We start from the raw sequence: 22,634 nt of genomic DNA on the forward strand, positions 1-22,634 counted from the left end.
GTTTTGTTGCTGTTATTTTAACTCTTTCAACACTAGAATCAAAAGAGCTGTCCCTTCAAACCTGCCTCCCAAACCCTAACACTGATCTAGCCACCAGAATCTCTGGGATGTTCTAATTTGCTTTTTGCTAAACACTAACCGAAAACGATGTGGTTGGAAAGGGTCTGTTTGAACTAACAGCTCACTGCCCATCATCAAGGGAAGCTTGCCAAAACTGAAGCAGAGATCATGGAGAAGCTGCCTGCTGGCTTGCTTCCCTGGGTGGCTCAGCTACCTTTTCTGATACACGCTTGGCCCACCTGCCCAAGATGGCATTGATGCCCCCCACAGTGGCCTGGGTCCTCCAACATTGATCACCAATCAAAAGGATGCCCTACAGACATACCCACTCTCCAATTCCTCCCTTGAGATTCCCTTTTCCCAGATATGTCTAGGGTTTTCTCAAGTTGGCAAAAACTACCACAACCCCTTGTCAACCTGAAACATAAACCATAACCTTTCCTGTCTTCATCCCCAAGATGTCGTGATAATATTATCACAATATTAAATACAGTTTAAAAGTGAGTCCCATGTCAAAATAAAATAAAATAAAAAAGTCCCATGTCTTTACATTTTTCTAATATTTTAAAATTTTAAGGTCTCTTGACAAATCCAGGCTCTTAAATGTAAAGTTAATTCTCTCCTCTAAAATCAAATCATTTACAGATGAAGAGATAGCACTCATTTTTTTTTGTGTGTGTGTTGGGCCATATTCATAACTATCTTTTACCTGGAATATAATGCTTTGAACACCTATTGTGCTGTTTTTGAGACTCAGGTTCAACTCATTCTTTAGTCCAAGAAGGCCTCAAATTCTCACTCTTCCTTCCTCTAACTCCTGAGTTCTGGGATCACGGAAGGCTCCACCAGGCCTGTACATCATCTGGACTTTTAAGGATTCTCTTAAGTGGTGTTGCTATGCAATACTAAAGGCCACAAATTTAGCATCTTAATCCCTTTTTTTTTTTCTTTTGTCACTGTTTCTTTGGAAGAGTAAACATGTGACCTGCTTCTCTGGAGTATGCACTCAAGGAAGGCAAGGAACTCAGACGTTTTGGGTTCCTGAGGTACTCCAGGTCAAGAGTACTTGATAGCTAGCACCTCATGAGTCTTCAAGTATGTATCCTCTCTGAAAAAAAAAAAAAAAAGAAGAAGAGAATGTGCATTTTTAAATATGCTGCTGACATGCATTTCACATCCACTCTTGACCTTGTGTTTCTTCTTGTCACTTAATTTCCCAGTAAGACCTTTTTGCCAAAAGTGCCCTCACCCACATAGAGGTAGTATCCCTGGAATCCACACCTCACTCTTATCCTCACCGGGAGCATTCCAAGGGTTCCACACAGCCAGACAGGTGGCTACAAATACTCTGAGGGCCACTGAGAAGGTAGAGGACTTGGAATTTAGTTCCCTCCTTCTGTTTCCTGCAGGTGGGGTTTGGTTCAGGTTCCCCCCGCCCCCAGTAGAGTCTTACTATTTAGCTCTGGCTGGCATGAAAGTTAAAACCAGGCTGGCCTCAAACTTCCGTAATTCCACATGCCTCATGTGCCGGGATTAAAGCAGTGCACCGACACACAAGGTTGGGGGTGGGGGGCTGTTCAGAAGGTTTGGTTTTGTTTGGAAACATAGTCTCATGTAGCCAAAGCCAGCCTTGGGCTTTTTATATAACCAAGGATTGCCTAGAACTCCTCATGGTGATTGCCTCTGCCTCTCAAGTCCTGGAAATACAGATGTGCTTGCTTTGACGAACCACACCCAACATATGTACAAACATACACACAAATTACCCAGGTCCGCTAGAAAAGGAGGCTCTTGAAGTGGCCTGGGCCCTCCCAGCCTTTCCCAGCCCCTCCCACGTCAGACAGCAATCAAGATTATGCTTCGCAGACATACTTATCCACCAAACTGTTGGAAGCAATTCCTGAACTGAGATTCTATCTTACAACGTGTGTTTAGATTTGTTTCCAGATGCCAAATCCAAACTGTAGCATCAACTCCTTATCCATGTGGTCTTACATGCTTAAGTTATACCCAGAGTGGCCTATGGTCCACTGCCTGCGGACCAAAAGATGTAGAACTCTCAACTCCTTCTGTCTACATGCCGTCGTATTTCCTGCCATGACAATAGTGGACTAAACCCTCTGAAGATGTAAGCTAGCTCCAAACTAAATGTTTTTCTTTGTAAGAATTGCCATGGTCAGGTTGTCTCTTCACAACAATAGAAACCCTGACTAGACAGCCCAGTCATCAATCAGGAAAACCTACGAAGGGCTTTTCTACAAGCCAATTTGTAGGAACTTTTTTTTTTTCCCCATTTAAGTTCCGGCTTCCAAAATGAAACTAGTTTGTGGGTAAGGTTGACATAAAACTAGCCAGCACAATTGACCCCCTTCTCAACTTGACGCAGAAACACATTAATGTTAAACTCATATAACTTTTCCTATCATTCGTCCCCAAGATCTCAATATTAATAGCACAATGGAAAACAGTCCAAAATTTGAAAGTCCCACAATCTTTACAAAATTAAAACACTTTAAAAGTTGAGACTTAGGGGCAGCGGTGGAGATGCAGGTCTTTAATCCTAGCACTCCAGAGGCAGAGGCAAGTGGATCTCTATGAGTTCGAAGCCAGCATGATCTACAGAGTCTAGGACAGCCAGGGCTCTGTTACAGAAAAACCCTGTCTTGGGGGAGGGGGAGGAAGAACAAAAAAAAAAGTTGAGACGCTTTAAAACATTCAAAGTCTCTTTCGAAGTTCATACTCTCTGAAGTATTCGTAGCCTCTCTAAAATATCTGAAGTCTCTTCAAGGTCTCTCAACCCTGGGCTGTAAGATCAAAATGGGTTAGATGCTTTCTTATTCCAAGAAGGAAGAACCAGGGCACAGTTAGAAGCTGAAAAAATCTGAACAAAACAAAACCAAATTCCAACAGCATAAATAACCCAATGTTTGACTTCTGGGACCTGCTCAACAATCCTCTGGCCTCCAAAGGGCCCTGACCAGCCATGCTTCTGTGGCTCTGTGTTCACCACAGACAGAGTGTGTCTCCTGGGATCAGTCCCGCTCCAAGCCATACCTATGGAGTCCTTGGTGGTTGTGCCACAGCATCATGGTCTCTGTAATGCTAGTGTCTCTACTGCAACTAGTCTGCACGGTCCCCAGTAACCTCTCCAGGGCTCTCCTTAGAGATTCTGAGCCTACTGCATGGTGCCAAGGACGCCTTCAGTCCTTGGGTTCTTGCAGCTATGACTGTCGTCCCTTCACCAATGGTCAGGCCTGGCCTCTTATGGTGCAAAGCCTCAGCTGCTCTACCTTATGCATTCAAAACCAGTAAACCCTGAGAGACTCTTTAACAATACCAAGTCCAGCTGCCAGCCTGAGGTGCAGCCTCGGCCACCCCTGGACCACAGCTTCTGTGGGCTGACCCTAAGGAAATGCTTTGCGATGGTCCCTGCACAGCAAAGGTTTTGCTTTGTCTCTTCCAACTCTTCAGCGCCAGCTGACCAGAACTGACAGATTCTTTATTCAAGATTGCACATAAAAGGCCCTGATAGAGCCTTTAATTCGCTTTGAAACTTCACAAGCCAAGCCTCCATTGTCTGCACTGCTCCCAGCATTCTTATCTTCCAAGCTCCCACAGAACAGCCCACTGAACTCTGAATACTCAATGGCTTTTCCAAGCCAAGGTTCACATGCTACCATAACCATTCCCAAAACTCATAGTCAGGTCTATCACAGTAATACCCCATGATCTGGCACAGATTTCTGTCTTTATTAGGGTTTCTATTGTTGTGATAAAAGACCGTGATCGAAAGCAACAAGAGGAGGAAAGGGTTTACTTCAGCTTATAACCCTCAGCTCACACTCCAGTCCTGAGGGAAGTCAGGGCAATAACACAAACAGGGCAGGAACTTGGAGGCAAAAACTGATGCAGAAGCCATGCAGGGGTGCTGCTTGGTGGCTTATTCCTCCTGGGTTTGCTCAACCTGCTTTCGTACACCACCCAGGCCCAGCAGCCCAGGAGCATTGCTGCTCACAGTGAGCTGGACCCTCCCACATCAGTCATCAATCAAGAAAACGTACCAAGGCTAACTAGGAGGGGCATTTTTTTCATTGACGTTCACTCTTCCAAAATGGCTCTCTAGCTTGTGTCCAGATGACATAGAACTAGCTGGCACAAATAGGCTCCTTTGTTGAATGTGTATATGAATGAGTGGCCAAAGTAGGACTTTAAATCATATAATACAAAATAAAGATAATTTAGGCTTAATGGTTGAAACCAAGATAAAGATTGTTTTTTAGGAAGGACTTATAGCTGCCACATTTTAAGGTACATTCTCCGTGAACAATTATAAAACAAAAGCTCTGCTGTCCTAACTTGTACCAGGAATTTGGCAATACATTCTTCTGCAAAGAATGATGTTACAATCATCCTGAGTAAGGTATCCCAAAAGCAGAAAGACACACATGGTATATACTCACTTATAAGTGGATACTAGACCTATAAGATAGGATAAACATACTAAAATCTGTACACCTAAAGAAGATAAACAAGAAAGAGGACCCGGGTAAGATGATCAATCTTCAGTTAGAAAGACAAATGGGATGGACTTTGGAAATAGGAGAAAACAAGTAATAGGACAGGAGCCTACCACAGAGGCCCCTGAAAGACTCTACCTAGCAGTGTATCAAAACAGATGCTGCGACTCATAACCAAACTTTGGGCAGAGTACAGGGAATCATATGAAAGAAGGGGGAGTTAGTATGACCTAAAGAGGACAGGAACTCCACAAGGACCAAATATATCTGGGCCCAGGGGTCTTTTCTGAGACTGTTTGTCCAGCCAAGGACCATGAATGGATATAACCTAGAACCCCTGCCCAGATGTAGCCCATCGCTGCTCAGTATCCAAGTGGGTTCCCTAGTTAGGGAAATAGGGACTGTCTCTGACATGAACTCAAAGGCTGGCTCTTTGACCTCCCCACCCCCCGTGGGAGGAACAACCTAGCTAGGCCACAGAGGAGGACATTGTAGCCAGTCCTGGTGAGACCTGATAAACTAGGATCAGATGGAAGGGGAGGAGGACCTCCCCCATCAGTGAACTTAGAGAGGGCAGGGAGGAGATGAGGGAGGGAGGGTGGGATTGGGAGGGAATGAGGGAGGGGGCTATAGCTGGGATACAAAATAAATAAACTAATTAATATAAAATTAATAAAAATTTAATTTAAAAAAATAAAAAAAGAATGGTGTTACAAATACATGACTTTAAAACTTAGTGTGTATGTTAGGACAGTTATGTGCATTGTTGGAAATTACAAGAAATGGCCTCAACTTAACCACTAAGCAAAGTGAAGGCAGGAATTGAACAAACTTGCTCAGGTATTAATCCAGAGGTAAAACCCAAAGGCAATGTGCTCACAACACTTTTGGATGAGATGATAGATGCAGCCATATTAGCCTTGGTGGAAGGGTCTCTTGAATCTACCAAACAGTGCATGTAGGTTAATTTGGTCCTCCCACCTCTTCCTATCTGGCTGAAGGAACACATTGTTCTGCTCTAGGGTGTGCCTGAGAGCCATTGGAAGATGGAGTACTTTGCAGGAATGGAGAAGAGATTTGCAAACACTCCTGCAGGAAGGGGGGATCTGAGGGCTGAATGCACTGCAGGTGATGTACAAAACATTCTTGTACTGTTGACACATTCTTATACTGTTGACAACTTTTTTTTTTTTTTTCCAGACTGGAGGTAGCTGTATATCCCTGGCTGGCCTGGAATTCTCTGTATAGACCAGGCTAACCTCAAACTCAGAGTTCTACCTGCTGCCGTATCCTGGCTACTGGGTTAAAAGCTGGATGTCACAGGGCACAGTCTCCTCAATTTCAATTTTTTAATGTGTCTGTGTACACATATATATATATACAGTATACATACATATACATTCATGCATACCCAGAGGATAAAAGAGGGAATTGGAGCTCCTAGAATTGTAGTTACAAAGAGTTGTGAGATAATAGTGTGGGTGCTGAGAATCAAACCCAGGTCTTCCGCAAAAACAGTAAGGACTCTTTACTGCCAGCCATGAACTCTTTTCATTTTTTTATTTTTCTATTTTGTTTTGCTTTTGTGGTTTTGGTGTTTTGATTGGCTTCAGTGTTTTTGAGACAGGGTTTCTCTGTGTAGGCCTGGCTGTTCTAGAACTTGCTTTGTAGACCAGGCTAGCCACAAACCCAGATAATCTGCCTGCCTCTGTCTCCTGAGTGCTAGGATTGAAAGCGTGTGTTACTACGCCCAGCTACCAACTATGAACTCTTAATAAAACAGATCAGAATTGAATGAGAAGTAAGCTATAACAATACACTCTCCACAAATTCAGGTCTGACTTTGGTATAGCTTTTTGTACTATAAGGAAGATTAAAAGCATAAATGTGAATGATTCCTTTCTTCTGCTTTCTCCCAAACTTGTTTCTTTCTAAAGTTTTTAAGTTATAAAGAATGATAATCATAATAACAGTCTGGTCTGGGAAGAGAGAAACATCAACTGAGAAATTTTCTACACTAGGTTGGCCAGCCAGCATGTCTTTGGAGCATTTTTTTAATTGCTAATTGATGTAGGAGGACCCAGACCCCTGTAGGAGGGGCCATCAGGGGTCCAGCAAGTAGGCCTGGACTATCTAAGGAAGGGAGCTGAGCAAACCAGAGAAAGCAAGCCATCATCCCTGCTTTAGTTCCTGCCTCCAGGTTGAATTCCTTCTGTTTGAAAATAATATTCCTAATGTCACACAAACAAAAGGATCTTTTTTTCTTGCCAAAGGAGTGTGCCATGATCCAAACCCAGGCTAATAAGCACATACCTGATAAGAACTTTACTTAGATTTTATTCTAACACAGGAGGTGACAGTGTCTAGACAGTCAAGTCTTAGGAGTGTACAGAGCTTGGGCAAAGAAGAACATAAACTTAAGTTTCAAGACAATGGAGGTTTATGGAATATTGGCCATTGGTGGGATAGCCACCTTTGATCAGAAAAAAACATTTCTCGTAATTCTCTTTATTATACATTTTTATTTTTTTCTTCAAGGCCAACCAGTGTATGCTGACTTTCTGAATTCTCTAATAATATTATATTATTATGCTAAACGACTGGATATTGTTTGGTGAGAACAGTCTTGATGTGGCTCTGGACAAGGCTCCTAACACAGGAATTAGCCATTTCTCCTATCTGATTAACATAGCTTAAGGTGAGCCCACCTTCCTAGGGAAAGGCCTTTGGCTGGGAGACTAACCTGACTCCACTGGGATGCTAGGTCTCCATCCAAACCATCCATCTATTCTCTTGACCTTAAGATTTCTCTTAACAGGCCTTTACTGTAACTGTAAAATTCCTGAGAATGAATGTCTGAGAAGAAGTTAGAATCATTTGCAAATCAGATCAGAAATCAGAGCCTCTAAGACACTTTTGGCATTCTCAGACTCTGGAAAGGATGAAGAAGCCCTAGGGCATTTCCAGCTTTTGGCTAAGAGAGAAACTGGTTACTTCTTTTTTATTTCTGGGGTTTTTACCTTTAACTACCTAGCCAATTTTTGGCCTCCTCTTTTCATCATCCCCTCCTCAAAGAAGTAACGCTAACTGTACTATGGAACTGGGGTTGTGATTGACCTGGATTATTCCAATTGAATGGGGGTGTCAGATATGTCAGCCAGGGTATCTGTCAAGTGGTCCTATCTAAAGGACCCCAAAAGTGCACCCTTGGTTCCATGATAGGGGTTGGTCTCATGTTTGTATTTTAACGCTAATTGCTGGCCCTCAAGATCTGGTTACTGTCCTATTCTTGTTGTGTAAACCTGCCTAAGACAATTATTCCTGATTGGTTGATTAAAAAGTCTAAAACCTGGGCAGGGCAGAATGGGGTAGGCACGGCTAAGGTTCCAGAGCTTTGGGTTCAGGAGAATCACAGAAAACAGATGGGAAGAGAGGAAGAAGGAGGATGCCACGATGGGTTAGCATGGAGAAGAAACCACATGGGCCAGGAGGAAGGGCTCCGAGGAGGGCATGGATGGAGAAAACACCAAAATGAAAAAATATAAGCAAGTATTTATAAGATTATGGATGAGTGCTCGCTTCAGCAGCACATATACTAAAATTGGAATGATTATGGATGAAAGGTAGCCCTGATAAGGATGGTTGAAGCGGATGGCATTGGGTGGGGGCTGGGAGGTGGATGGTGAGGTTATTGAGATAGTCTAGGTGGAAATACCTGTCCAGCCCAAGGTAAATTAGGCAACTATAAAATCTAACAGGTGTCTTTGTATTATTAATTGGGGTTGTGGGTTAAATAACACTGCCACAATAATTATAGGGTTAATAACAAAAATTACCTAGCCCGACACTATTTAATTTACAACAACAGTTCCATTTCTATAATGGTTAGATATAGGGAGGAAGGAAAGCTCTTCACTGGAACATGGAGGAGATGGGAAGGGGAAGTAAAGGCAGGAGCAATTAGCATTACAAGTCCTAGGCAGAGAAGCAGAGAAGGTCAGACCAGAGGATACATTTTTAATCTCCAAATCAAAGTCCCTTAGAATCTCTTGATGGGCTCCCAAGAGCATCCATCCTCCTCAGTTTTCATTGGCCTCTAAGGCTGGTCTACAGCATGCTGAACCCAGGATCTGCTCTCAGGCCCTCTGGTAACTGTTGGATAGCTGGAGTCAGCTGGAGGTCCCTCCCAGATGGCTTTAGAGATGGGTTGAAAAGAAAAGAAATCATTTAATTTTTTGGTTAAAATGATAGTGGGTTTGTCTCTTGGCTTGTAGGTCAGGGTTGCAGCGAAGTATGAAATCATTAATCTTCTGAAGAAGAAAGTCCTTCGTGAAAAATAGTTGTCAAAGTAACATCTCATATGGATTTAAGTCTAATGTTTAGGGAATGCAATCCCTTGGGTGGTTAAAGAAATGCACCAATCATTTTAGTCTTTTTCGATATTTCAATGTTGGGCGCTTAAGGCCATGCAGTTGGCCAAAATGAATCATTTTTTCTTTCATGTTGTCAAGGCCACTTGAGGGTCTGGTCCCCAGGGGTCACTTGGACTTGAGAAGAACCTCTGGCTCCACTAGCCTTCCTTTGACCAGTTTTTCTTCTATGCAAGCACAAAGCTTTGCTCAACCATGCCTTTGTTTGGAAGCACTGAAGAAAATTTTCTTCGGCATTGGCCCTCCTATTTGTAGACTGGACACTGGCTAAAGTTCACCAGGTGGGTCTCCATGGTCTCCCTAAGCAAAAGAACAGGTGACTCCCCCCTGTTACAGGGCATTTCAAGAGCTACCCACAGTCCTCTCGGACCTAGTTGACAATGGAGAAGAAGCAAAATATTGTCTCTTTTTAATCCCTCTGAGAATGTCAATATGGGCCTCCAGGTATAGTTATTGAACACACAGAGATACCAACCAGTCTAGTACTTTTTTTTTTTTTTAAGACAGGATTTCTCTGTATAGCCCTGGAACTCACTCTGTACACCAGGCTGGCTTCAAACTCAGAGTTCTGCCTGCTTCTTTTTTTTTTTCTTTTAGATGGGGTTTCTCTCTGTGGCCCTGGCTGTCCTGGACTTGATTTGTAGACCAGGCTGGCCTCCAACTCACAGAGATTCTCCTGCTTCTGCCTCCCTGAGTACTGGAATTACAGGTGTGTGCCACTGGGCCTGGCCTCAGTCTGGTACTTTTAATTACTATCTAATATTTAGATAAAGCTAAGGCAAAAAAAGAAAAAAACCTACACATTTTAAAATAAACTTTGATTTGGCATACATTTTTATTCTTTAAGACACTCCTTGTAATTGTTCTGAAGAACAGACCCAGTAAGTCTATTAATAAAAGTAAACTTTGACCTTAGAAATGTTAATATCATACACATAAAGTCTTTCGCATACCTCATGTAACTTAATCAGGACTTTATTTCCAGCTTTCTTTCCCATTCTGGAATAAGATACAGCTATCTTAATCTATTAAAATATTAAAATATTTTAATAATAAAAATATTTCCACTATTACATCATTCTTAGATTTATTTATTTATTTGTATATATACCTGCATGCCAGAAGAGGGCATCAGAGCATAGTATAGACAGTTGTAAGCCACGATGTGGTTGCTGGGTATTGAACTCAGGACCTCTTGAAGAGTAGACAGTGCTCTTAACCACAGAGCCATCTCTCAAGTCCCTGTTACATCATTTTAATGTCTAATACTACCCCCTGGTTTTCTTTCTTAATATCATAAAATTTTTTTTTCCTGGGAGAATAGAAGTGGAGATCACTATACCAATTTTTTTTTCTTTTTAAAATCCCAACAGCAGATCAAAGTTTGATTTTATCTAAGTTCCCCTTGAAGAACCAATAAGTTTCTTGAGCTCACTGATGGGTGAGGGGGTGAAAAGACTATGGGTGACCTGAAAGCAGGCACACTGGAAAGTCTTTTACTCAGTATGGGTGGTGGCTTTTCCAAAGATGCATATATGGAACCCCCTCTCCCTAATCTTTCCCATTCTATATACTCTAGCCCCTCTCCCATGATCCCAATACCACATGAAATTGGGGAAGAATCACATACAGTTGTCTAGAAGGACTGTCTAGATACTCAGTTGCCCAGAATTCCCCTCTTTCTATGAAAAGGAAACATCAAGAAGCTTATCTCTGATGTTCTCTCTTTCTTTCTTTCTTTCTTTCTTTCTTTCTTTCTTTCTTTCTTTCTTTCTTTCTTTCTCTTTCTTTCTTCCTTCCTTCCTTCCTTCCTTCCTTTCTTTTTCTTTCTTTCTTTCTTTCTTTCTTTCTTTCTTTCTTTCTTTCTTTCTTTCTTTCTTTCTTTTTCTAGGATTTCTCTGTGTAGCCCTAGCTGTCCTGGAAGTCACTTAGTAACTTAGTAGATCAGGTTGGCCTTGACTTGAACTCATAGAGATCCACCTGCCTCTGCCTCCGGAGTGCTAGGATTAAAGGTGTGTGGTATCACACACACAGCTTCTGATGATCTTTTTTATAAGCAGGCTCAACTGTTCTGAAAATAGCCATTGTTTGGCTTAAAGGGTAGGGCTGTGTAACAACCACCTCAATAAATGAACTATATATTCATAGTTCATTTCAAAGCTGAACCTGAACTATATATATGTATATATATATTGTGTGTAACATTATAATATATATAAATATATATTGTGTGTGTAACATTATAATAAGTTAATATTACCTATATATACTTTGAAGAATGGGCTCTTGTAAGTTTCTGGCTCAGCAGTTAAGATCCCTTGTTACACTTGCAGAGTCCCACCACCCACATTGTGGCTCATAACCATCTATAACTTTAGCTCCAGTGGACCTGACAAGCTCATCTGTCTTCCACAGGCACCACACACACGGTGCACAGCAATACATCCGCATGAAATAGCTAGATCTAAATACATAAAGTTTTTGCGGTATGTACCGGTCCACAGAATGATCTGCCACAGGCATGCTTCTGGCTTTGAGTGAGTGCAAGTAGCAGACAGAGAAAAACAGCAACACACAGTAAAACATCATCAAATCAACATTTACAACATTGGCCAAGGAAGTTCTGTTAAAACTAAGATGCTGGAATTACTACTGTGAGAATACATTGTTGTGGTGGTGGTTGTTAAGCAGAAATTCCTGTGAACTGTAACAGTCTTTTACTTCATTGCTTTTTTATTTGTTACCTGAAAGCTAGAGAGTATAGAACACGGAAAACAACATCTAAGAGAAACTGGGAAGACACGGCATCAGCTTGTTCTTTTTCTTAGATTGTTTCTGGCACTGTAACTAGAAATTCAAAACAAAAGCAAGAGTACCCATGGCTCAGTGGGGCAGAAACGAAAGCAGACAAGCATGGAACAAAGGAGCCTTAAGAAGGGAGAGTAGATTCTGAGTTAGAGGAAGCAGTCATGGAGATGCTGAGCCGAAATATCAGGCATGGAGACACCACAGAGGTTGCATCTTCCTCCTCCCACCCAAGCGGGCTGGTCCCTTTTTCCTCCCGGATGTTGCAGCATCTTTCCTAGCACCCGGCAATCCTGTAGATCTGCGTTTTCCCAAGTTCGCTGTTGTAGATTCCCTCCGAGCCTCCCAGATCTAACCGTCTCAAAGCGTCAGCTCCCATTGGTAGCTGGCCCGTGTTGGAGGCACCGTGACGATATCGTGAGAAACAAGCGTCAAAATCAAAAAACCAAAACTACCATGGAGGTTTGGTATTACTGCCTTAGTTTGATATAAAAATCCATCAGTCTTATCACCTGGCAATAGAGCCCGTGTTGGAGACTCCCTTGGGTCTCTCATTTCCATCATCCCATCAGACATCCAAAGAGGTAAAACCCAAAAAGAGAAGAGGATTGGGAAGTGGGGCTGAGTGTCTATGGTTCAGGAAATTTTAGAGGTTCGGTGATTCCCTGATTAGTAGTACTGGGAAGTTTTGATGGTACATGAGCCAAGATGGCAATGAAGTCATATGGCCCTTACCTTCTTGATGATATCATTAGTAAAGATGGCAAGTAAGTTATATCGTTGCCACATATTTTTTAAGGCATGGTCTCTCCATATAGCCCCCGGCTTTCCTGGAACTCTCAAACTCACAGGGATCTACCTGCCTCTGCCTCCCAAGCGCTGGGATTAAAGGCTTGTGCCACTACGCCCAGTGGTAGCCTCAGTCTTGATGAGGACGCTAGTCAAGATGTTTATGCTGGGTTCAGATTCATGAAAAAAAAAAATTGCTTTTTTTATCTTTGGCTCATAGGTACAAGCTCTTGCCAGGAAGGAAGTGGAAGGAATGGGAGCGGTATGCCTACTGCCTACAGGTGGCGCTGTCGTTTGGGAAGCACATGGAGAAAGAAGACAGTTTCCTTGCCACCATTCCCCACCCCCACCCCAAGCATGATGTGGGCAGAAATCAGACACATCTGTGACTCTCTACAGTAGCAGGAAATTAAGTCTCTGAGAAACTAACTTGTTAAAATAATTAAATCTGATTGAAAAACCTCAGTAATCTTGTGTGGTGCTTCTACATAGTCAGAAGAGCAACTCTCAGCTGGCCGTGGAGGCGCACGCCTGTAATTCCACCACTCGGGGAGGCAGAGGCAAGCAGATTTCTGTGAGCTTGAGTGCGGTGTACAAAGTGAGTACAGAAAAGACTACAAAAGAAACCCTGTCTTGAAAAAACAAAAACAAACAAACAAAAAAAAACTACCCAGGAACCTCGCAGTCTAAGGCAATGTTGAACCTAGCAAACCAAGAAGCTGTCTGTTCTCCCTTCCTCCAAAACTGATCCAAAGTCTCTTTCCTTCTCTGGGGGAACTGGATGGAGAGAGAAAGAAAGGGAAAATCACATGGACGTTTCTTTGACATTGTTCAATGTCTCCTTAGTCAACCCAGGGAGAAGTATATTGAATGAGGTCGCAGGTTCTCTGGGCCGGTCCAGGAAGTTGTTTTAGCCCTCTGAGACGGAATCCATTTCTTTTCTTTATTTTTCTTGGAGCTCAGTTTGTCCTGATTGTTTCCCATTCCAGTCCAAGTTCCTTTATAGTTCAACCCTCCATCCCTAAAGAGGAGGTTTCTTGCTTCTAAACTGAGTCTTTTATAGTTCAACCCCTCATCCCTAAAGAGAAAGATCCTTGCACTCCAAGTTGCTCTGGATCTCCACAATCATGTAGGAAATTTTTTTCTCTTCTCCATGATGTTTCTTAACTTGGTCTGTGCACAGCTCTTCCTGGAGGCTCTGGGATTTTCCTAGGCCCTTTCCCACACCACAGAGAATCTCTCTGTTCTGGAAGTATTACCAATCTGAAAGACTGTCATTTGGCTAAGACCCTGGGGGCCACTGCAACGGGACCACAGATGTCAACGTCTCCCTCACAGAAAGGTGTTCAAACACTCTTCCAGATGGATTTGAAATCTGGGACCAGCCTCCAAATTGTTGTTTCACACACACACAGAAAGTAAAAGGAAACCTTCAAGACAATTTCTTTTTGAAAAAAGGGTGGTCTGTGACTTAAAAGGCTAGCAAGTATACATTAGGGAATGTCACTTAGTTTTTATTCTAATGTAAGTGGTGACTGTGTCTTACTCCAACGGTGATGATGGATTGTATTCTGCAAGCCAAATAAATCCTTTCTACCTCAGGCTGTTTTTGGTCCATGTTTTAGCACAGAAACAGAAAAACAAAGTAGGCTACAGTCTAGAGTAGCATTTTACCCCACTCTGCTGGAAACGTAAGGACATTTAAGTCAAGGGAATCACTGTGCAGACCAGCCTGGCCTTGAACTCTCATCCTTCAGCCTCAGCCTGTCAAACAAATCCAAATTCCTGTAGAACACATTTAAGAAAGTTCATTGAAGATGCCAGCATAAATATTTGTGTGTACTACGCTACTCTACAATGCTGACATGGAGCATATACCAACAGGATAGATTGAAGCCATTGGTCCAGGCAGATGGTAATCAGAAAAAAAAAAAGGCCATTTTTCTAGTGATGTCATGGAGGTTCCCCCACCCACACTTAGATGTCCTTTTATTGTAATGGCTTGGATTTTTTAAATTAATTAATTAACTTTACATGCCTATCAAAGTTTCCCCTTTCTCCTCTCCTCGAAGTACTCCTCCCCCACCCCACCCCATCTACTCTTCCTCCATTTTCTTCAGAAAAGGGGAGGCCTCTCAAGGGTATCAACCAGCTCTGGCATATCAGGCTACAGTAAGACTAAGTGAATCTTGAATCTTCTCCAATTGAGGCTAGACAAGGCAGCCCAGGAGAAGGAAAGGGTCCCAAAGGCAGGCAAAGGGTCAGAGAAAGCCCCAGCTCCAGCTGTTAGGAGTCCCACACGAAGAGCAAGCTACACAACTGTTACATATGTGCAGAGGGCATAAGTCAGCACCACTCATGCTCCCTGGATGGAGGTTCAGGCTCTGTGAGCCTCTGTGGGGGCAGTTAGTTGATGCTGTAGGTTTTCTTGTGGTGTTGTCAACTCCTCTGGCTCCTACAATCCTTTATCCTCCTCTTCCACAGGATTCCTCAACTCTGCCTAACGTTTGGCTGTGGGTCTCTGTATCTGTCTCCTTCAGTTGCTGGGTGAAGCCTCTCTGATGATGGTTCTGTTAGGTTCCTATCTACAAATATAGCAGTGTCAGGAGTGGGCTTCAAGAAGGCATTTTTTGTGATTCACCCACTAAGTTTATTTTTCTCACCAGGCAGGGAGACACTTGTTGTATTTTACACAACTGTGCATTTTGCATGGAATCCTCCCTCCCCAGCTCTTCGTGCTTTCAGCTGAGAGCAAAGATAAATAAAATGTTAATTTTGTGACCTGTAACACGTCAGGTATGAGCTTCTGTTTCGATACCCCAGAGAATGAAGACCAAGAGAAGAGAGGATTTAAACTCTTAAACATTCTAAACATTTAGCATTTTAAACATTCCATTGCCCTCTTCCCAAAATGAAGACTGGAAGATTTGAAGTTAGATTGAATGTCAAAGGAGCAAGGAAAACACAAAGATTTATTACAGCACTTCTCAGATTTTCCCAAAATGTTCAGCTATGTAAAACGCCATGTGAACACAGCACTTCCTCCTGCACAGTCCCACTGAAAACACGTCTGATGATGTTGCTAACTGTCCAGGGAGCAGGATATTTGCATTTTATTCAAATACACAATCTCTGCTTCTCCCTCTGTCTTGGTGTGTGTGTCTCTCTTTCGTACTCTTATTTATTCACCTGTACAAACACTTGTGCATTTTATTTATGTACTTTGTTTACACACACCCGAAGAAGCGTGAATATGTGTGTGGAATGTACATGTCACAGCACTCGTATGGAGGTCAGAAGACAAGGTAGGAGTCCATTCTCTCCTTTCATCATGTGGGGCCCCAGGCTTGAACTCAGGTTGACAGATTTGCCAGCAGGCATCTTTGCCCTCTGAGTCAATACGTTGGAGTCAGGGTATTGTTCTATAGGCCTGCCTAGTCTAGTACTTACCATGTAGCCCAGGCTGACCTCAGACTCTCAATAACTGTCCTGCCTCAGCTTCCCAGGTGTTGGGATGATAATCATGTGCTGTGGTAGGTAGAATAGGGGACCCTTGAGAGCTAAGAGGAAGAAAAACAGGAAAGAGCCACGCAAGCTACACAAGTCCATGTGTGTACATGCAGGCTGGTCTATAGTCTCTATGGGTATGCAAACTGATCACGTCTCTCCTGTAGTCCCCTGCTTTTCCCTTCTCTTCTCATTTTGTCCTTTACTGCCTCAGAGTTCAAAGCACCCAACAAGAATGCATATAGCCATATATAGGAGACAGCAAAGAACAAAAAATGTATAAAAGCCCTATCTTTGTTTGAGGCCAGCCTAACTACATAGCATGTGAAAAGACAGCCAAGACTACAGAAGAAGAAGAAGAAGAAGAAGAAGAAGAAGCAGAAGAGGAGGAGGAGGAGGAGGAGGAGGAGGAGGAGGAGGAGGAGGAGGAGGAGCTTCAACTTTGTAACATTCAAGGCTCTTTAGCATTTGGCTAACCATGTACTAAAAGCCTGATGGCATAATAACTGCTTCCTACTAAAAGGTGTCTCAGGATACCATTTCTTAGAATAGTGCCAGCATCCCTCATCCCTGGTTTGTTATTTCTTTTATCCCATCGCCCATCAACTACACAAAAATTAAACAAAGTACATATTTAAATAATTCTAGGATTTTTTTTGGAGGGGTTTTATTTTGTTTTTGTTTGTTTGTTTTTGAGAAGGGTTTCTCTGTGCAGCCATGGCTGTCCTGAAACTAGCTCTGTAGACCAGGCTGGCTCCATAGAGATCCGTTTGCTTCCCAAGTGCTGGGATTAAAGGCATGCACCACCACCGCCTGTCAACTTTGAAAGTTCTTAAATGCCCTAGTAACATTAGGTTTTGGAAGACGAGTAAATTTATGTATAAGAAAATAGCGTTAAACTGAGCTGTTCAAAATCCTATAAGCAAAGGTCAGCCTCTTATGTTTGAGTGGATTCCCTCTAGGACTTTGTGGAGGTGTTTGGGGGGGATGTTTACATGCTTGTTTCTTCAGATAAATCCTCATTGTGCAGTTTGGGATGGCTTCAAGCTTTGGGTGCTCATGCTTCAACCTTCTGTTCTGTCACTTGTCACTCCCAGCTTCCTCTTTGTTTCTTATCAGCATATACGCATACAACAAAGCCTGGGAATGGTGGCACATGCCTGTAATCCCAGTACTTGGGGGGTGGAAGCAAGAGAATCCTGAGTTGAAGGTCATCCTTGGCTACCTAGAAACTTTGATGCCCTTTTGTGCTTGGGATCATGTGCACAGGTGTAAAAGGAACTTTTATTCTTCCGCTTCAGTTGTTGTCCAGGAGGCTTACTGCCTCTGTCTGTTAACCTAGGCCTAGTCCTAGAAGCTTCTAGCCTCTGTATAATCTAACTTAGGCCTAGACTGTTTTCAGCCTCTGAGACTTACTGTTTAATAAGCTCACTCTTACTTGTTGCTGCTGAGCTCTGGGCTGGCTGGTTCAGCTCAGCTGTTCTGCCTCAAACTCCACTTGCAGCAAACTTATTCAACCCAGCTTTTCTCTCAGCCTCTGAATTTCTGCTTGGCCTCAAACTAACTCAAGCAATCGGCTCTAATCTCCTGGCTCCTTCTCATCTTGCTCATTCTGTCTTCACCAGTGTTTTTTTTCTGCAACTCATCTCTCTGCTACTGTCCCGGTAAAACTGCCTCCTCTCTCTCTCATTACCCCTTAAGTAGCTTCCCTTTCCTCACTGTTATCCTGAGAGTTAGGCATATCCTGTTCTGTCAAATCTTTCTCTGATTCCTCACTGTTCCTGCCACTGAGTTAGGTGTCACTTTCAAACATGGGTGCTTCTTTCTACAAACTATCTTTACCTTCATTGTTTGGGATTAAAGACATGTATCCACACCTGGATCTAAGCTTTTCTTTACCTGAAACTTGCTCTTTACCAGGTTGGCCTAAACTCAGATCTGCTTGCCTCTGTCTCCCTGGATTAAAGGCGTGTTTATATGGTCTTTGGATGTGAACTCTTGCCAGAGCAGCCATGTTCTGAATTAACATTCCTTTACACACAGGCATGTACACACACACACACACACACACACACAGACACACACACGTTCCAAGAAGAATTTTAGTTTATTTATAAAATAAAAGCAATCTTGTTTTTTTTTTTTTTTTTTTATTGTTTGTGCGTTTGTGAGGTCTCACTAGTAGACCAGGCTATCCTAGAACTCCTAGAGACCCATCTACAATTCCTTCCTGAGTGCTATGATTAAAGGCATGTGCCTTACCATACCTGCATAGCAATCTTTTTCTAAAGCTTCTTTTGCTGAAATCATCAACCCCACTTTTGTAAGCATAGACCTATATGCATTACTCTCAATAGCTGAATAACACCCTATGTTGAATGTTCCAAAGTAGGGTGAACCACTGCCCTTTTAGCACTTATCCAAAGTTTCGAGTGAGACTAAAATAACAATTTGTAGTAGGTTTCGGTTGCCAATGACAAACCCAGTCTAACTAATTTAACCCAAACAGGAAATTTATTACTCCACATAACTGGCAAGGCTAGCCTGAGAATGGCTCTCAGCATGTCTGGATGAAAGGCTTAGACGTCACTGCCATGGTTAATCTTGATTGTAAGCTTGATGAGATTTAGGATCACAGTGGAAACAAACTTTGGGGATATGTCTGTTAGGGATTTTCTAGACAAGGTTAATTGGAGGGGAGAAGATCTGCCCTAAGTGTGAGTGGCACTCTCCTACTTGCTGGAGTCTCAGAATGAATAAGAAGGAAAAAATGGGGCTGGAGAGATGGCTCAATGGTTAAGATCACTGACAGCTCTTTCTAGAAGACCCTGGTTCAATTCCCAATACCCACGTGGTGGCTCACAAGTGTCTGTAGCTCCAGTTCCAGGGGATCTGACACCCTCACAAAGACACGCATGCAGGCAAAACACCAATGCATATAAAAATATAAAAATGAAAATAAGCTAGGAAGGGAGAAAATGAGCTGAGCACCAGCTTTCATCCTAGCATGCTGACTGCAGAGACAGAGTGACCAACTGCTTTGAGCTCCTGACGCCATGCCTTCCCCGCCTTGGAGGAGGGTACTCTCCAACCCTGAGCCACATCCTCTCTTCCTTTTGTCAGGTGTTTTATCATCAGAACAACAACACAGGTAACTGAAACAAATGCCCTCAGATATGTCTGCCCCTCTCTTGGCTCTGCCTTCTGTAGGTTGCCCTCATCCTCTCTGGCTCTGGGAAGACTGGCCTTGTCCTGTCTGTAAGGAAAAATGGCCATAGCCGTTTCTGTAATCCAGTTTACCAGGCTGAGGAGGACATTTTTCAGTAGTGAAAAGCAATCAGAGACTCCAGTTCTTGCTAAAGTAATTCAGTTGTTGAGAGTAGAGGTAGAAAGTACTTTTTTAGACACTTTAATGACAACCACCAGTGATTCAAAAATATCAGGTACCAGAGGTAAAGCTCAATGAGAGAACAGCATCTTAGCATGCCTGAGGATCTGGGTTCACCCTAGAACCTTCCCACTTCAGCCCTTAAACAATCATTGGCTATCTAATCACTAGAGTCTGTCTGTGGACATGAGGCTAGTTGGGAAAACCTCACAAAAGGAGATTACCCTGCAGGCTCTTACGGTTGCTTTTGTATGCAACTATCTAAGAGTTCCAAAAATTTAAATGTAGTGTGAGTTTATTTTGATCAAAGCTTCAGTGCCTGCCCAATAATGCTGAAGACATTTTAAATCTGTTCTAAAGATGGTAACATTATAGTATCAAACTCTTTACTATGGAAGCCAGCCAAACAAGGTGTGTAATGTGTTGTCTTTTTTTTTTTAGTTATTTATTTTTATTTTATGTACATTGGTGGTTTCGTCTGAATGTATGTCTGTATGAGGGTATTAGATCTTGGAGTTACAGACAGTTGTGAGCTGCCAGGTGGGTGCTGGGAATTGAACTCCGGTCCTCTGGAAGAGCAGTCAGTTCTCTTAACTACGAAGCCATCTCTACTGCACCATAATATGATGTCTGACTAAACTATATATAGGATTAAGTTCAAATGCTTCAACGTAAAACTTGAGTTTCTATTACGATAACTTGAAAAAATGTATTATATGAGAGATGGTGAATGACAATTGAATATCAAGAAGATTATTTTATTTATTCCACTCAGTTCTATTAGGGACTGAAGGCACAGAACTAAAAGACGCATTGATGCTTCTTTTGAGAGCCATGGTTCTCAACCTGTGGGCCGTGACCCCTCTGGGGGTCAAACTACCCTTTCACAGGGGTTGCTTAACACCATTGGAAAACACCTATCTTTACATTACAACTCATAAAAGTAGGAAAATTACAGGTAGGAAGTAGCAGCAAAAACAATTGTATGGGTTGTGTGCTACCACATGAAGAACTAACTGTGTTAAACAGTCACAGCATTATGAAGGTTGAGAGCCAGTATTCTAGAGGAAGCTAACCTCCAAATTTGTCATTCAGATAATAAAAACAAAACGGTGTCTAGAAAGTTCGCAGATGGGTAGTGGTCTTAGAGTATGTCTCATTAGACAAGGACGGTGCCTTATAAACAGCAACTGTTAGAGGTGTCTCCTGTTTCCGTCCCTCTGTTTATCTCAACAGTATTTTATGAAGTGAAAGGCAATTCTGGTGTTGTGATCACATTCAGGTGCTTGAAAGTGTGTTTTAGAGTCATTCAGGTCCTCAGATAGTTAAAGTTGCCCACAGTGAGACCGTTCCACAAAGCTCAGCACAGCAGACCCCAGCAAGCATGAGGTGAAGTTGTGGAGTCTAGGCAACCTGGTTCCTTGAACTACGCCATCTTGGAAAACTGTTCCCCACCAAAATCATGCAGCCAGATGAATGAGGACTCCAGAAATAGGTATGACTCGCTCTCCAGACTCACCACGTTCCTAGAATTTCAAACTCATTTTTTATGGACTGTTGCCCAGGTGAAGAAAGACTTAGCCAAACCCAGCGCGGTTATGAGCAATGCCTCCCAGGGAGCCGTTCCCAATTTGGAGTACTTGTATGCTGAGCATTTCTGACAGTCCTGACTGAGACACTCTGCCTGTCTGCCTTTGAGCCCCGCAAGGATTTTGGATACAATTGAGAATGGCTGAAGTCAGTTTCGTGTTGGAAGGTACCAAGGTTTTAATCATCGAGTTAGCTTTCTGCTTTAGTGAATGCGCAAGCTGGCATAGGCTGGGGAATGTTTCTGCTTCCAGACTCACAGCTTCTGCATTGTTCAAATGTTTGACCTTGATCTTTGACCTTGTCTCTCGAATTCAGACAGGACTGGGAGCTCTCCCAGCTGAGTGATGGAAGCAAACACTGGACAACACTCCTTTTTTTCTCTCTTCACTCCTTGGTCTTTATTTTAAAACAAGGATTACCCTATTTTAGACTGACTCAGCTTCCTTCAGTTACTAATTTTACTTTAGCATGCAGTCTTGGTATGACTTTATTTTTTTTAATTGACGCCATTAAATGTAAAAATATTACAGCTATGCCATCCCCTTGCTAAGGCAAGCTGGCATTTCCTGCCATTGCTCTCCAGATGGCTGGGAACGGTTTCTAGGTTTGTGTCTTACAAACTTTTCAGATTGCTGTTCATGGGAAGAAAAGGAAGAAAAGCAGTTTTCATTTCTCTCCAGCTTATCTTTGAACAGACACACTTGTACACGTGACTGAAACCAGGTCTCATGACACTATCTTATCTTTCGCTCCAACAGAGGTTATGATCCATCTTTACTCTGTTCTTTAACCTGCCACTGCATGACCCATGAGTTACGACTAGTTTTACCTTTGTGAGTGGACAAAAAGCTGTGATCAAAATGATGACTGTGATGGTGGCGAACATTTTCTCAGTGAGTTCCCACTGCGCTGGGCATGCGACTGAATGCCTTATGAGGCACATTTATTTAATGCTCTCCATTTTACAGGCCAGAGGATTTGACCCATTTTACAGGTAAGGAAACAGAAACTAGACGAGGCCGTACAACTGGAAGAGAGCCATATGCCTACGAAGTAGTGGTTGGGATTTAAGCCAAGGTTCTCTGCTTCCAGACTGAAGGTTTTGGGTGTGGTTCCTTGCCTATGGCCTGATGTACAGTGTGGGACCAATGCATATTTGAAGGCTGAGTAAGCACTGTGCAGGCACGAATGATGGACACTGAGAAAGTGAGTCTCCCTTGGAACTTGACCAGCCAAAAGAACATAAAGGGAATAAGGAAACATTTCGTGTAAGAGATTACATGTAAGTGCCTCAAATATGTTTCCACTCTTGAATCCCATAATGCTACTATGATGCCTCTATGGGACAGGTGTTGTCCAGGGGATAATGGAGACAGAGGTCAGGTTTAGAGAAGTCAAATACCTTTCCTGGCATGATACATCAGCATTCACATCCGTGTGACCGAAAAGAGACCCGTGTTTTTAACCGCAGTGTTTAGGTGCTTCCATTATTTATGTATTTCTGAGGCAAGATGTTACAGTGTAGCTCAGGCAGCTCAGGTTAGCCTC

The sequence above is a fragment of the Meriones unguiculatus genome, chromosome 5, assembly GCF_030254825.1.
Source record: "Meriones unguiculatus strain TT.TT164.6M chromosome 5, Bangor_MerUng_6.1, whole genome shotgun sequence".
Lineage (NCBI taxonomy): Eukaryota > Metazoa > Chordata > Mammalia > Rodentia > Muridae > Meriones > Meriones unguiculatus.